The 17,619-nt window shown below is 41.0% G+C and overlaps 1 pseudogene; it reads right to left on the bottom strand.

The window, feature by feature from the left end:
- Positions 1–610: 610 nt before the first annotated feature.
- On the bottom strand, positions 611–710 carry LOC127133840 (uncharacterized; annotated as a pseudogene).
- Positions 711–17,619: the final 16,909 nt, after the last annotated feature.

The raw sequence follows: 17,619 nt of genomic DNA, 5'->3' as shown, positions 1-17,619 counted from the left end.
CTCTTCCGTTACGCTGTAGAGACTAAGGTTTCTTTTTCTTCTATTTTCTTTCTTTCGTTGATTTGTATGCCACGCACTCGCTCTCAAGGCGAACCGCTCTATTTACGAATCAACGATATCGAACTATATCTCCGAGTCTTACGACGAATTCGGGAATATCGTGCTGAAAACAATCTCCCTCCTATAGACCTTCCTGATTTCAAAGATTTTCCTTCTTTAACCGAGATGGCAGAACCAGCTCGTGCTCTTAGAGATTACGCCGCTCCATCGCAAGATGAACCGCATTCAAGTATTGCTCCGCCCGCAATCGAAGCAAACAACTTTGAACTTAAACCTTCGTTGTTGCAGGCTGTGCAACAGAACCAATTCTCTGGAAATCTTACCGAAGATCCAAACCTTCATTTATCCGTATTTGTTCAATACGCTGATACTGTTAAAGCTAATGGTGTCACTTCAGAGGCAATTCGACTTCGTCTTTTTCCTTTCTCATTAAGAGATAGCGCTAGAAGATGGCTTCAATCTCTCCCTTCCAACTCAGTCACCACATGGAACGAGTTGAAGAAAGTTTTTCTTGCCCGATATTTTCCGCCAAGCAAAACAGCTATGTTAAGAGCCCAGATAAACGGATTTAAACAGAAAGACAACGAGTCTCTTTTCGAAGCATGGGAAAGATACAAAGACATGATGAGACTTTGCCCACACCATGGTTTGGAAGACTGGTTAGTAATTCACACATTTTATAATGGTCTCTTATACAATACAAGGTTAACAATAGACGCCGCTGCAGGTGGTGCACTAATGAACAAACCTTACGCTGATGCTTACCAGCTTATCGAGAGCATGGCCCAAAACCACTATCAGTGGGGAACCGAACGAACAACGGTGGAAAAACCTCAACCGAAAACTGGCATGTACGAGATAAGTAACCTTGATCACGTCAATGCAAAAGTGGATGCTTTGGTCCAGAAAATTGAAAGTTTAAACGTATCACCTCCAGCCGCCGTGGTTGCTATAACTCAGAATTGCGAGGTCTGTGGAATCCAAGGCCACACTCCTGCGGAATGTCAACTCTTGACTGGAATCCAAGCAGAGCAAGTAAACTATGCTCAAGGAAGCCCCTATTCGAATACCTATAACCCAAATTGGAAGAACCATCCAAACTTCTCATATAAGAGTAATAATGCTTTATACGCACCTGGACAGTCTCCAAATCAAGCCCCATCTATATCTCCAGGATATCAGAAACCGAATCCTAACAATAATACCCCTAGAAAATCCAACTTGGAAATCATGATGGAAAACTTTATAGCTTCCCAACAACAAACCAATAAAGATTTCTTAAACCAGAACATACACACTGGCGAACAACTAAAACAACTAGCAAGCAAAGTAGATGCCCTGGCTACCCATAACAAAATGCTAGAAACGCAAATATCTCAAGTAGCTCAACAACAAGCACCTACCGCTGCACCAACTGGTACATTCCCTGGACAGCCTCAACCTGTAGCGGTGTATTCGTCGCTATATGATTTATCGATTAAATCATAAGCAAGAGATACAATGAAATTTCGAGTCGCCACCGCACTTTTATTTATCCAAAGGATTGGCTAAAAAGCGAACAAAAGCCTAAGAAGTTTTACACGTAGAAAACTAATAAAAAGATCAGAGATTCTGGGTAAGGGGTAAATTACGCAATGGGAAGGTGTTAGGCACCCACTACGTCCTAGGTACTCCTAGGGAGCCCTTTTCACACTTGTTATGCTAAATTGTTATTTGTTATGACAAAAATATTGTGCAAACATGATTGGGAGGATGAGAAAAGAATACACATTTTTTATTGGGTTTGAACGGATAAACCCGCTGCCTACGTACCTTCCATCAAAGGTAAGGATCAAAACGCCGTAGTTCGGCTAAAAGATTTCCAAAAGTTGGTGGATTCAGTTTTAAACACAAGCACTGAGGCTTTTCATTATCAATGGGAGAACACTCGACCAAGAACAACATCCACCATATGAGGATAGCTTCGACGCACTAGAGGGGTTAACCCTGTTTTCAGTACGGAAGTCTTACTGTCGACTCACTAAGGATAGGCAAGATTTACATCAACCACAATGATAATTGAAGCCTATGGCTAATGCATGAAAAGGTTAATGGACAAAGCCAAAACAAGTGAATGGGTGAAGTTAATTGATTGTGTTTATGAAAATGAGGTCAAAGTATGATTAGGATTGATTCAAAGAAGTATTATGAAAATGAAGTTTGAAAAAGAGTCAAGGACTTGGAGTCCAGGTTTTTAGTTAGAAAAACATGAAGAAGTTTGCACAACACTTATGTCAGGTTTAAAAGGTATAGTGTGAAAAGTCTAGGACATAATGAATGATGAATGGATGAGGATGGAAAGTAAAACTTCTTAGAAGGTTCACTTCTTGAGATCATATGGGAGATGATTCAAGTGTGTCCTTTGGAATGCAATGGATAATAGAAAACAGACAAGCAAGAAAGCGGATATCGGATGCCAATCACTGGTCTTATACCAATCTCCTAAAACAGAATGGGATATCAGATGCCACTCAATGGGCTTACACTAATCTCCACAGAAGAAAACAAGAAAATGGGATATGAAATATGGAAGTCAACTGCCAATCTGTCTGGACTTAGGTTAACCCCACACATATGATCATAGGAATACCAATGCCACATAGCAGGGACTTACAAGGATCCTCACATACAAGAACAATGCAACATGAGATGATGAGAAAGCAAAAGCCAACTTGCAGGGACTTACAATTGCAATTTCTCATACAATCAAACAAATCAACTTATGATCACAGGAAAACAGATGCCAACTTGCAGGGACTTATAGCTGTATCCTCACATACGAATCAAACAGATCAAATTATGATCATAGGAAAACAGATGCCAACTTGCAGGGACTTATAGCTGTATCCTCACATACAAACAGATAAGGCAGAAGATATGAGTGACCAATGAGGTCTTGCACTCTATCCTTCCATATCACAGGAGCAAAGGCCAAAAGAGATGGACTTACAATTGTCCTCAATGGGCAAGCAACAATGATAGCATCACAAAAGCAAATGAGATGATCATGCACTAATGGCAATTGATGATGATGAATGCATAACATACAAGCAAACATGTGCATATGAAGCAATCAATCAAACAATGAATATCAAACAGCACACTCTATAGCCAAACAATGGGGGGCTCACACAAGAGGGTTTGACTTTGAAAGTCCACTGTAATAGGTGAAGGTCGCTCTTAACCTTGCCATTGAGAGGCTAAGGTGAAGCAGATGAAAAGGAGATGAGGGGTGTGCCTCATTGCTTCTATCTCAGATCAGAGAGAGCATCAAATAATAGAAAGTGGGGGAGTTCAGAAAGATGGAACTCTTTCCCCATTATTGACTCGATTAGATCTTGGGTATTTATCTCAATGCCTCAACCATGTAATGGGAGCAAAGAGAGGACACACTGAATAGTGGGGGATAGATTGCTTATCCCTACCTTCCACCAATTGCCTCAAATGAGGACTTTTCCTGCTTGGGACAATTTTAAACACACACAGGCATTGCCTCTTAAGGAGGACTTCAGACAGTTTGCCCGGTCAAATAACAGACCGGGTCTCCAGACTACATGAAGAAGAAAGGTTTATACCTCAAAGCAAATGCTAAAAAGCAAAGCAAGCAACTAAAGCAACTAAAGTGTACCTGAAAAAGTCAAACTCATTAGTAAACAAGTCAACAATCAAAATCAAAAGAAAATGAACCAATAGTCAACCACAGAGGGACCAATTGTGCAAGGCACAAAGACTCAAGTATGTGAGTCACACCTACAAAACAAAGGTTAGCACAATATATAATTCAACTCAAACAAATTTGAATGGTCTTTGAGGCATTGGTGCTTAACCTGAAACAATAGCTCAATTGTAAGCTCAAAAGACCACTAGGACTAGCCTAGGGTCAAAGGTGAAAGAAAAAAGTCAAACAGCAAAGGAAAGTCAACCCAATTCATGTTCAAACATTTAAGAAGTAATCTCAATTGGATTCAAACTCAAATCATGCATCAATGTCATTTCATATGCAAAAGAATGCAAAGCATGGCAAGAAAGAGCACAAATAGGTCAACAGCAAGACTTCATCCAAACGTCAACCCAAACAATCTCAAAAATTATGAAATAAATCACACTCAATCCTAACATCTATCATGGTAGACATGTAAAATTTCAAGGCATTTGGATGAGAGGAAGGCAGTCAATAAAAATCATGAAGTCAAACCAAATTCAAGTAAGCATGGTGAAAGTCAACAAGCATGGGTCAACTTCAAAAAATCATATCAATTTGAAAACAGAAGAGAAATGAATGAGATTAACACCAATGCAAAGCTCAAAGAATCTAGTTATCACATATGAAATTTCATGGTCATACAATAAGATTTGAGAAATTCACAAAAGATATGGCAATGTGTATCACAAAAAGTCAACAAATGACAAAGCAAGGAAGAAAATTCACAATCAAATGGAAAACAGCATGATTAATTCCAAGAAAATTCATACACAAACTAGACATGTGCTAGATGATTCATGCAAAATTTCAAGTGATTTTGAGGCCAGGAGACATGTGAACAAAAATCATACATTTGCATATCATTGGTGTGACACAAATTGTCACACCCTAGTTCAAAAATTCACAACTAGCAAACCACAAATGAGAAATGTATAAACTCTACATGGAAACAAAGGTCAATGTGTCTAGTTTCACCACAAAAAGTTTCAAGCTCATTGGATACAACATGAGTATTTCACAATTGAAATGGCAAGAGATATCATTTAAGCATACATGTTGGGAAAACAATTATCATTAAAAATCCAGCCAATGGAAAATTAATTAAAATTCACAATAAAATAGAGGACACATTCATGAACATGATGGAAAAAATTGCATGATTTTTGGATAAAAATTGAAAGAGAAATTAATTGTGGAAGTTGGATGAAATAATTGGATGAACAAGAGCAAAATAGCATGGCAATGGTCAAACATGGGGGTCAACGATGGCAAACTGGTAATATCCGCAGTCACTTATTGAAGTGCTGCGTTTTGGGCAAGGCAAAGGAAATGTTTTCATTGGCTGTTGCCCAATGAAACAGTAAACTGGCCAATCAACTCAAATTCTCTGGTTTTAGAAACCCTTAGGGTTTATGCAGCCATGGTTTCTCAACATTGTGTCATTACCAACCCCCAAACAACACTCAAATAAACAGCACGGTATTCTGGCAAACAGCATCATGTAATTTTAAGCAACAGGGAAACCAACATGATGGGGAAAGAAATCTGGCAGCTAGGGATTATGAGCAGTCATGAACTTCATCATCAATGTTCATCATTAAACAACAACTTTCAGATAGAGTCAAACATACAGCAATGCGATTAACAAAGTTCTTTATGCAACTACAACACAGCAACAAACCAACACAAGCATGAAAAATTCTGGGCATGTTCATGGTTCAAGCATAACAGCAGGGCATTTAGCAGCATATTCATATTCATTATCCATGTTCATCATTTAAATCATCAACACATGAACAACAGCATCAACCAAAAATCGTGGCCATGAAACATCATCATTAAGCAACATTAATCAACAGCTAAACACACATAAACATGGGAATCCTGGGCAGAGTTATGTTCATGTAACAGCAGCAACAACATCATCACTAACATGCATTGAAATTTTCGAATGCCCAGAACTTAAAACCAAGCATGCTAATATCATCAATAAACATCAAGCAACAAGAGTATGGCATCACCTTTCATTAAATCATCATAGCCAAGCCAAATCGATGGAAAATGCATTTGTTCACAAAAATGAAAATCAAGATTTCTTGGCCAAAACACAACCAAATCAAGCATGCTTTAGTTCATTAGAACCAGCTCAAAAAGATCTTTCATAAATACATCATGGCATGGCATATAATGGAAGTCGATTCACTTACTTATTTTTGAAGAAAATGTGAAACAGTGTTGTATTGGTTGATTCGAGCTCAAACAGTTGCTTCTTTTGGCCTTGCAATGATGGAGAGTGAAGTATGTTAGCTCAGCACCTCTTGAAAACTTCCAACACTTGACCTGCCATTGTTGAGCTTGATGAGAAACAGAGTGAGAAAGGGGTTTACAGCAGGGGAATGGAGGTGAAAAGGACTCCCAAATGAGGTTCAAATGATGGAGGATGCAAAGGTTACTCGAGCTCTTTGAATGGTTTGTGCAGAAATTGTGTTTTTTGCCAAAATGCAAGATGAGAGTGAGAGTGTATTTTTCGTTGGTAGGCTGCAAAAACTAGGGCTGAAATGAGCAGAAGCAAGGCTTTATATCATCTGTTTAGTTTTGGTTTAAGACATGCTAAGCTGGTTTAGTGTGAAATGAAGTATTGGCCATTTTGCTAATTGTACCAAAGTGGATAATGGAGGTGTGTTTGTGGCCGAGTTGGGCTTGGAATGAGCTGTAGACAGGCCATGTAAATGCTGTTTTTAGTCTGTACTTGAATTGCTAGCTTGCCTTGTTTGAATGAAACCAATTTGCACATTTTGACCATTCTGCATTTTGGTCCAAAATTGTGGCATAATGGTGGTATGATCATGGTTTAGGGCTTGGAGCAAGTCACAAATATGATATGAAAGCAATCTCAATTGGCAAAATGGTGAAAAAAGTCTTAATTCAAAAAGTCAAAGTTTGGTCAAACTTTGAATTTAAATGAAAAAGGTCCAAAAATGCCATTTTGATTGGTAAGGTTTTGATGAATGAAATTTATATTTTTGGAAAGAGGATGAAAAATGTGGTTTGTAGGAAAAAAACCCCACCAAATTTGGCCTTATGGTTTGAGAGATATGGCCCTTTGAAGTTCACAAATTTCTGAAAATGAATTGATCATATCTTGACAACCACACATGGGATTTGGGAGTTCTTGGACTTTTTGAAAATGGGAGAACAAGATCTTCAATTTTCATGTTGGGAAAAAATTCATTTGAAGCTTGTATCATGATGTAAATTGAGGATCAAGAAGTTTCCATTTTTGGCAGTTGAAATTACAGGTCCACTTTCTATTTCTGGAAAATTTCTGTTTGACTTGATTTTCTTCCATGATGAGGTTGAACATGATAGATGAGGCTTATACAAGCATGAATGAGCTCCTTCAAATCAATTCTTATCCATCAAATCCTTGATTAAATCAACAGTTGACCAAGTTTGACTTTTCTAGGGTTTTGAGTGACTGGACCACTTCTGATGAATTCCAAACCCTAATTCCTTGAGGCCTTGATTTCAAATGATGTCACAAGACATATGAACTCTTGATTATTGATCATGGTGTCCAAATTCTGCAAGAATGGCCACCATCCATTGCTTTGACTGATCAATGACTGACTTTGACCTAATTGCTTCATCTGCAATCAACAAGGTTAGACTGACAATATTTTTGTACTTTTTGAATGATAAACATATGAAAAGCAAGATATACAAATGCAAGATATGCTTGGTGATCAAAAAAAAACCCACAAGGCAACCACCCACTAGGAGGGGACAAAGGCATGCAATGATCCTTGAGGTTATGATATGAATGATATGGGCCATGAGGGATCTTAGGGCCCAAAATTGGGGTCTTACAGATGCCCCTATTTAAGGTCATTCTAGCCGGAGAAGTGAAGTTTAGAAATCTTCATCTCGACGCGGTAGAATGGGCTTAAATAACAGTAATGAGACAAATTTTGGTCCCTAAGAGACCTCATGATGCAAATGTATGTATGCAAAAGACACAAATTCTGTGGGGAATATGATTCACACAGAAGAAAAGACGATCCATCGGAGTAGTGGACTCACCAGGAACAGAGACTTTAACAAGACTCTATGGGGATAAACAAAAGAAAAAGAAATGTGTGAACAATACACGACTCCAAACTGGGGAAAAGCAAAAGCTGACGTAACGTGAACAAGACACGACTCTGATTAGAAAATAACAGAAAACAAACTGGAGAAACCACTGGGGAGTGAAGGACTCACACTGGGAAAAAGAATTCCAAATAGAAAATAAATCCATTGGAGAGACACAAGCTGACTCCTGGGGAGAAGCAACAAAAAGTTCCACTGAGGGAAGCAACAATGAGATGTTACCAGGCATACGGGTAACAAACTCAGGAAAATCTGACTCCACAGGGGGACCGAGGTCATAATAGGGAGCAGAAAGGAGGGAACACCAAGGATACCGGTTACTGGGTATATAATAGGTGACCGACCAAAGACGTGAATTGGTGTGTGTTCCAAAACACTCATCATCCTGAAGAGAGCGAAAGCAAACTTGTTTATAGGATGGACATTTGATTCTGTAAAGAATGCAAATCTTACTCAGTTGGGGAAACAAACAAAGTGTTCGACAAGAGAGTGCATGAGATATATTATCTATAGCCGTCAAAACGTGAATAATAACCTCGCATGGAAAATTATCCTGAACCGGTTACTGGGTTGTTTATAGGATAAAATCCGAAATCGTGAATTGGTTTGTGTTCCAAGACACTCATCATCCGAAAGGAGGGCAAAAAAAGCGTGAATTGGTGTGTGTTCCAAGACACTCCTCATCCGAAAGAAAGCTAGAACAGCAGACTTGTTTAAAGGATGGCTGAAAAAAGCGTGAATTGGTGTGTGTTCCAAGACACTCATCATCCGAAAGAAAGCTAGAACAACAGACTTGTTTAAAGGATGGACACAAAAGCGTGAATTGGTGTGTGTTCCAAAACACTCGTCACCCTGAAGAAAGCTAGAACAGCAGACTTGTTTAAAGGATGGACAAAAAAGCGTGAATTGGTGTGTGTTCCAAAACACTCATCATCCAAAACGCAAACTGGTTAAAGGATGGGCAAAAAACGTGAATTGGTGTGTGTTCCAAGACACTCATCATCCGAAAGAAAGCTAGAACAGCAGACTTGTTTAAAGGATGGACACAAAAGCGTGAATTGGTGTGTGTTCCAAAACACTCGTCACCCTGAAGAAAGCTAGAACAGCAGACTTGTTTAAAGGATGGACAAAAAAGCGTGAATTGGTGTGTGTTCCAAAACACTCATCATCCAAAACGCAAACTGGTTAAAGGATGGGCAAAAAACGTGAATTGGTGTGTGTTCCAAAACACTCATCATCCGAAAGAAAGCTAGAACAGCAGACTTGTTTAAAGGATGGATATTCGATTCTACAAAGAATACGAATCTTGCTCGCCTGGGGAAGATCAACAAAGGACTCCAACCAAATGAGCGCATGAGACATATTATTCATTACCGGCAAACCGTGAATAATATACTCGCATGGAAAATTATCCTTAACCGGGTTGTAGGTTGTTTATAGGATAAAAATCCGAAAAGAAAGGCATCAGGATACCAGAATAGGTATATAGTGATGACCAATCAAAAGGAGCAACAGACATTACCAACAAAAGGGTAAATGAAAGGCGATCTGCTGAGGATAAATTGCAAGCATCCGGCAATTATCGACAGGGACTAGCTGGGGATGCATTGATGAACAATCAATGATCCGGGGAACAAATCACTAGCAAACGGTGAAAAGACCCACTGGGGATAAAATTGCTAGCATACGGCAATTATCCACAAAAGACTTGCTGGGGGTATAAGTGCTGATCCGAGCAACTTATCCAAGCAAAGGAAAATCATCATCAAGAATATTGAATGAAGATAACCACAAAATTAGGGTTTACATCTACCGAATACGGGGTAGAAAACCAACAACTCCGCGTGGGGATAGAACAAATCACAAATCCGCACGGGAAACCAAAATAGGGTTTATAACAAACCACAAACTGCTGGAGAGCAGGAAAATAGGGTTTACAACTACCGGGTAGTAGGTAGAAAACCAAAACTCTGGCTGGAGAATAAAGGTGTATAACCACAAATTCTACCAAGAAAGCCAGGAAAGATAGGACTTACAACTACCGGTATGAGGGTAGAGGCCCAAAAACATTCCGCTGGGGAACAACCCACTGGGAAGCACAAGACATTTGACAAATAGCCAATTCGGGAATGATCCGAAAAGACGGACTGAATCGAGACACGTCCTAATGAGGATGTAACTCAAATAGGAAAATCCATCCCAATATATGTGTTGGGAGGAAACGGAAGAAACCGTCATCCACGAGGGTATATCTCAGTGGGGAACTGCAGAAGGAAAGACAACATTTTCTGCTTATGGGGTTGACTCTATATGGAGAGATTTATAACACCCGACATCTGCTTGGGGAGATCTGTAGAGAGATCTATATCACCATAGCAGGAGACACGACGAACAAAAGATATATGGCGAAAAATGCAACATGAATATCTGAATGTTTTATGAATATGCATGAATATGCGTGATTTATGTTTGATGAATGCTGACAAAACAGACGATTCTAACACAAACAGGTTCAGGAACCAAACGTCCGGTATTATACTTCCAGGGGAAAAAAACCAGCTGGAGAACCAATCTGCGGAGATCCATATGCTGTAAAGCAAAGATCTGCGAGTACTGCTGAAGAAGCAGAGAATCAGAGATATCGGGAAACAACCCAATCAGGGTACAGAAAGTCACAACGGGCAGAAGCAGCCACCAAGACGAATCTGTAAGGGAACAAGAGAAGTCCCAAAGTATATCTGCAGGGGATCCCAGTGTCAACTGAGAAACAAAGGGGGTGCATAAGCACGAGCAAGAACTGCTGTAGAAGCAAACTCCATATAACTCCGCTGGGAAACAATCCACTGAGGGAGAATGATATCATCCAAATAGAATCTAACTGCATGAGCAAATCTACTGGGGAAAACTGTCGGCTACTCTCTTGGGGAACAACCCACTGAGGGAGGACAAGTCAAACAAGCAGATTCTGCAACAAACCACTCCACTTGGGGAGAATATACATAGCAAACTAATCACAACAAGTAGATTCTGCAATACCACTCTACTGGGGATCACAAACAGTCAGGAAATCAATCCGTTCACTGGAGGCCAAAGCCATCATCCAACCATACGGGGATTGAAGGAGTATTCAACAGGCAAAGCTGCCACAACAAACACTCTGCAGACTAAGCTGAGGAAAAGATGGTCGCAATATACTGGGATGTCAACCCAATCAATCACTGAGTAGGAAAATAAATCCTGCTCTGCTGAAGAGAAAAAACTCTGATGGAGAGATAGCAACAAATCCGCAGACGACTTCGCCGGGGAAAAGGTAAAGTACCGGGCATCAAACCACTGACTTACCAAGTCTTCAAAAAGAAAGCGATCGTGCTGAGGAAACAGACAAATCCCGCTGGCACACTGCATGGGGAAAAGCGGTAACAACTCCACTTGCAACCCTGGTGGGGATATTAATAACAGCTCTACTCGCGACTCCGAGGGGAGTATCAATCAATCAGTTATACTCATGACTGCGCTGAGGAGACAAATAAAGTCTGGGGCATACGACCCACTAGAGAAAGTGACGGGGCACCAGGATGACAAACCATCAACCGCCGAAACTTCTCAAGAAAACACCCCTGCTAGGGGAAACTGCTGCTGGAGAGAACGAAGTCTTCAACAACACATCACTTGCGACTGTACTGGGGAACAGCCCCAACAACAACTCTGTCTGAGGAACAATCTCAACAAAGATCTGAAGAAAGAAGATACCACCAAACCAGGAATATGAACCAATGTCTTACCTGTTGGGAATCATGCCACCCTCGGGAGAGCACTGAGATATTCTTGAGTATCCTTTCAATCTTGTGAATGTTCATTTTGTTTAAAACAACAATTTTGAAAAATTTGATTTGTTTAAAACAATGACATTTTATCAATTTAAAACATGCAAAACATTTGTTGAATTGAAACAAATAAGAGTGCAAATAATTGGATAAAAAGCTCAAATTGATTTGATAGAATGGTAGTCTGCAAATGGCAAGACTCCATAGATCTGTACAAATTTGAAATCAGTGATATATATTGGAAGAGGGCTACATTGAACATAATGATCCTTTCTCTACCAATTTGAATCTCGATGTATCCGAAGCTTCAGTTGACGACGAATCGAGAATCTTCTGACGAAATGACGACTGATGAACCAGAAAGTCTTGTCAGGATGCAGTTACTTGCCAAATCCCTAATTTTTGCCTAGATTGCCCCAGGATGAGGTACTCAATCTAGCGGGATGCAAATATTCTTTTTTTTTCAAGTCTCTAATTTTTGCCTGAATTACCCTTGCGGGTTCTCCACCGAGACGCTCATTTTTGCCTAAGCCGCCCTTTCGGGTTTTCAACTTAGCTAGCTATTCTGTTTTTTTCATTTGTTTTTTCATTCGCATATACTTTTTTTTTTTAGGCAAAGTATCTCTTAACTGCATCTGAATTCACAGGACGAGTGAAATCCTCCCCATCCATTGTTGTAAGCATTAAAGCACCGCCTGAAAAGGCTCTCTTAACAACATATGGACCCTCGTAGTTTGGAGTCCACTTGCCCCTGGAATCGGGCGCGAAAGACAAAACTTTCTTGAGCACGAGGTCACCTTCTCGGAACACACGAGGCTTGACCTTCTTATCGAATGCTTTCTTCATTCTCTGCTGATATAACTGACCATGGCACATGGCAGTTAATCGTTTCTCTTCAATCAGATTCAACTGGTCATATCGACTCTGAATCCATTCAGCATCAGTCAACTTGGCTTCCATCAAGACTCGCATTGATGGGATCTCCACCTCTACTGGGAGAACGACTTCCATGCCATAAACAAGAGAGAAAGGGGTTGCCCCTGTTGAAGTGCGTACAGACGTACGATATCCATGCAAAGCAAATGGCAGCATCTCATGCCAATCTTTGTACGTGACAGTCATCTTCTGTATAATTCTCTTGATATTCTTGTTAGCAGCTTCAACAGCCCCATTCATCTTAGGTCTGTAAGGAGAGGAATTATGGTGTGCAATCTTGAATTCAGCGCACAACTCATCCATCATCTTGTTATTCAGATTAGATCCATTATCAGTAATGATCCTCTCTGGTACACCATAACGGCAAATCAACTGATTCTTGATAAACTTCACAACCACCTGTCTGGTTACATTCGCGTACGAAGCGGCTTCAACCCATTTGGTGAAGTAGTCAATTGCTACGAGAATAAACCGATGTCCGTTGGACGCTTTCGGCTCGATCATGCCGATCATGTCGATTCCCCACATAGAGAAAGGCCATGGTGATGAAATCACATTCAGGAGTGTCGGAGGAATATGAATCCTATCCGCATAAATTTGACACTTGTGACATTTCTTCACATACTTGCAACAGTCAGACTCCATTGTCAGCCAATAGTAGCCTGCTCTCAACATTCTCTTAGCCATGGCATGTCCATTGGAATGAGTACCAAATGAACCCTCATGGACCTCAGTCATCAACAGGTTTGCTTCGTGTCTATCCACGCATCTGAGCAAAACCATATCAAAATTTCTTTTATACAGCACTTCACCACTGAGGTAGAAACTGCCTGACAACCTTCTCAAAGTTTTCCTATCTTTCACAGATGCCCCAGGCGGGTAGGCCTGGTTCTGGAGGAAATTCTTGATATCAAAATACCAAGGCTTGTCATCTTTTACTTCTTCAATTGCAAATATGTGAGCGGGTCTGTCCAAGCGCATCACAGTAATGTTGGGAACATCATTCCACCACCTGACAACAATCATGGAAGCAAGCGTAGCAAGGGCATCCGCCATCCGACTATCCTCTCGAGGAATATGATAAAATTCAACTTCTGTGAAGAAAGTTGAAATTCTCCTTGCGTAATCTCTGTATGGGATGAGACCAGGTTGATTTGTCTCCCATTCACCTTTGATCTGATTGACAACCAAAGCTGAGTCACCATAGACATCCAAATACTTGATCCTTAAGTCAATGCATTCTTCAAGTCCCATAATACAGGCTTCATACTCCGCCATGTTATTCGTGCATTTGAAAGTTAGCCTTGCTGTAAACGGAATGTGCGATCCCTGGGGATTAACAATTACTGCCCCAATTCCATTTCCATATTGATTAACAGCGCCATCAAACACCATCGTCCATCTGGAACCAGGTTCTGGACCTTCATCAAGTGTAGGCTCATCGCAATCTTTCATCTTCAAATACAGAATTTCCTCGTCAGGGAAGTCATACTGAACAGACTGATGATCTTCAATCGGCTGGTGCGCTAGATGGTCAGCCAAAATACTACCTTTGATAGCTTTCTGAGCTCGATACTCAATATCATACTCAGACAACAACATCTGCCAACGGGCAATCCTCCCAGTTAAAGCAGGCTTCTCGAAGATATACTTAATTGGATCCATTCTGGATATCAACCAAGTTGTATGATTTATCATGTACTGGCGCAAGCGCTTAGCTGCCCAAGCTAAAGCACAGCACGTCTTCTCAAGCGTAGAGTACCGAGACTCACAATCAGTAAACTTCTTACTGAGGTAGTAGATAGCAAACTCTTTCTTCCCTGATTCATCTTGTTGACCGAGTACACAACCCATCGAGTCTTCAAGAACTGTCAAGTACATAATCAGAGGTCTTCCTTCCACTGGCGGAGACAAAATCGGAGGTTCGGACAGATAATCTTTGATACTGTCGAAAGCTTTCTGGCAATCCTCGGTCCAATCATGAGACTGATCTTTCCGGAGGAGCTTGAATATCGGCGCACATGTGGCAGTCATGTGGGATATAAATCTGGAAATGTAGTTCAAGCGGCCAAGAAAACCTCGGACTTGCTTCTCAGTTTTGGGTGCGGGCATCTCTTGTATTGCTTTGACCTTTGCAGGATCAACCTCAATACCTCTTTCACTTACCACAAAACCCAACAACTTGCCGGAACGGACTCCAAAAGTACATTTGTTCGGATTCAGGCGAAGTTTGAACTTCCTCAAACGCTGAAAAAGCTTCAACAAATGCTCAATATGCTCAACTTCCGTTCGGGACTTAGCAATCATATCATCAACATAGACTTCTATCTCCTTGTGCATCATATCATGAAACAAGGTAGTCATAGCTCGTTGATACGTGGCTCCGGCGTTCTTCAAACCGAAGGGCATCACTCGATAACAGAATGTTCCCCAAGGTGTGATGAATGTTGTCTTCTCCATATCCTCTGGTGCCATCTTGATTTGATTATATCCGGAAAATCCGTCCATAAAGGAAAAGACTTTGAATTTAGCTGTATTGTTTACCAACATGTCGATGTGTGGTAGAGGAAAATCATCTTTTGGGCTAGCTTTATTCAAATCTCTGTAGTCAACGCACATACGGACTTTTCCGTCCTTCTTAGGAACAGGCACAATGTTGGCCACCCATTGAGGATATGTCGAAGTCACCAGAAACCCCGCATCAATTTGCTTCTGAACTTCCTCTTTGATCTTCACTGCCATATCTGGATGAGTTCTTCTGAGCTTCTGCTTCACAGGCACGCACTCAGGCTTCAAAGGCAGGAAATGTTGCACAATATCTGTATCTAAACCCGGCATATCTTCATAGGACCAAGCAAAGATATCTGAATATTCTCGTAGCAAGCTGATCAAATCTTCCTTAACAGACCCTTCAAGAAGTGCCCCAATCTTCACCAGGCGCTCACAATCTTCAGATCCCAAGTTGACTGTTTCCAAGTCTTCGAGATGCGGCTGAATGATCTTCTCTTCGTGCTCAAGGAGACGGGTGATCTCATCAGGGATCTCTTCAACGTCATCTTCCTCTGCCTCAAATACAGGGAATTCAAAATTGGGAGATGGCGTTGGATCATTATGTTTAATGGGTTTTAGGATCAACCTGCATAATGATTTTGGTTAAGAAAAACTTCAGAATTTAAGCAAGCAAATCATTATGCAGATGAAAAGATGTTGCTTTTATTGCTTTTTGTTTTTGTTTTTATGGTTTTTGTGATCACTGATTTCATAAAGAAAAGCAAAAAGTGAAAACAAAGGAAAAACAAATGTTTTGACAATGCAAAAATTGAATGAAAACATCATTGTATATATGCTTTGCCAACAATGTCATCACTTCTCCTTTTGGCATGGGAGAAGGGTTTTAAACAAAAGTGAACAATTTACTCTGATCTATGGATAACTGTAGGAACATCCACAGCGACCCAATTATGGCAGACGCCACCAGGAATAACAAAATTGTTCAAATCTTCTGCATCTTCTTCTTCAATGATAGCAGCAGCTTCCTCTTCTACAGGTTGATCGGCGTGAATGAATCCTCCACTGGTGAACAGACCTTGCTCATTGCATGCCCCAGAACCAAAGCCAATGCCAGCCCGGGATCGGTTATCTTCAAGTTCAAGCACTTTCCCTAATCCAGCAACTGCACCACATTCAATGGCCAGCTTTGCATCACGGTAGGAAGTGAATGAAGGAGACTTCTTCTCGATTGGTTTATCAATAGATAAAGCTTGAAACTGAGTTCCAACTTCATCCTCTGCATCAATGTACGAGAAGGAAGACAGATTACTGACCAGGAGAGCCTTTTCTCCCCCTACTACAACCAATTTCTTATTTTTCACAAACTTCAGCTTTTGGTGTAGGGTGGATGTCACGGCGCCAGCCTCGTGAATCCATGGTCTGCCTAAGAGACAGCTGTAAGATGGGTGGATATCCATTACTTGGAAAGTGATCTGGAAATCACTTGGTCCAATCTTGATCGGGAGATCAACTTCCCCAATCACGGTCTTGCGCGACCCATCAAAAGCTTTCACAACAACCCCACTCTGCCTCATAGGAGGACCTTGATATGACAGACGAGAGAGTGTGGATTTTGGCAATACATTCAGAGACGATCCAGTGTCCACCAACACATTGGACATTGCATCAGATTTGCAATTCATAGAGATATGTAAAGCCATGTTGTGGTCTCTTCCCTCCTCAGGGAGATCAGCGTCACAAAAGCTTAGAGTGTTGCAAGCGGTGATGTTTGCAACAATGCTATCAAATTGTTCCAGGGTGACGTCATGATCAACATACGCTAGGTCCAAGACTTTCTGCAGAGACTCCCGATGGGGTTCTGAATTCAGCAACAGAGAAAGTATGGAAATCTTGGAGGGCGTGTGTAGAAGCTGGTCTACAATATTGTACTCACTCTTTCTGATGAGCCTCAGCATCTCATCAGATTCTTCGTCAATAATGCCACTCGGGCCAACAACTGAAGAAATGGGAGTCTTTTGTACAGGCGAGGAGGGTTTGGCAACATCAAGTGCCGGGTTCTGAACATTCACAGCAGTCCCTACAGGGTGCACAACAGTGTCAAAAGCGGTAGCCTTAGCAGGCACAGAAAACACACGACCACTGCGGGTCAACCCACTAACATCAGCGATAGTGGTCACGGAAGTAGACGGCAGAGGTACCTCAACCCCATCCTGGACAGCAACAGGATTGTACCGGAAAGGTACGGCTTTATCAGATGAATACGGCACAGGGCCGGCTGGCTTGATAATCAAAGCAGGGGAAGCCTTTGGTTTATTGCTATTGTAGCGAATAACAACAGGCTCAGGCAACTTGAACACTGGAGATATGACATTCACCTCAGGTTCAACTGTATCA

Source organism: Lathyrus oleraceus, chromosome 3 (assembly GCF_024323335.1).
Source record: "Lathyrus oleraceus cultivar Zhongwan6 chromosome 3, CAAS_Psat_ZW6_1.0, whole genome shotgun sequence".
NCBI classification, from domain to species: domain Eukaryota; kingdom Viridiplantae; phylum Streptophyta; class Magnoliopsida; order Fabales; family Fabaceae; genus Lathyrus; species Lathyrus oleraceus.
Note: the sequence above shows the minus strand (reverse complement) of the source record. Positions and strands in the feature narration are given on the sequence as shown.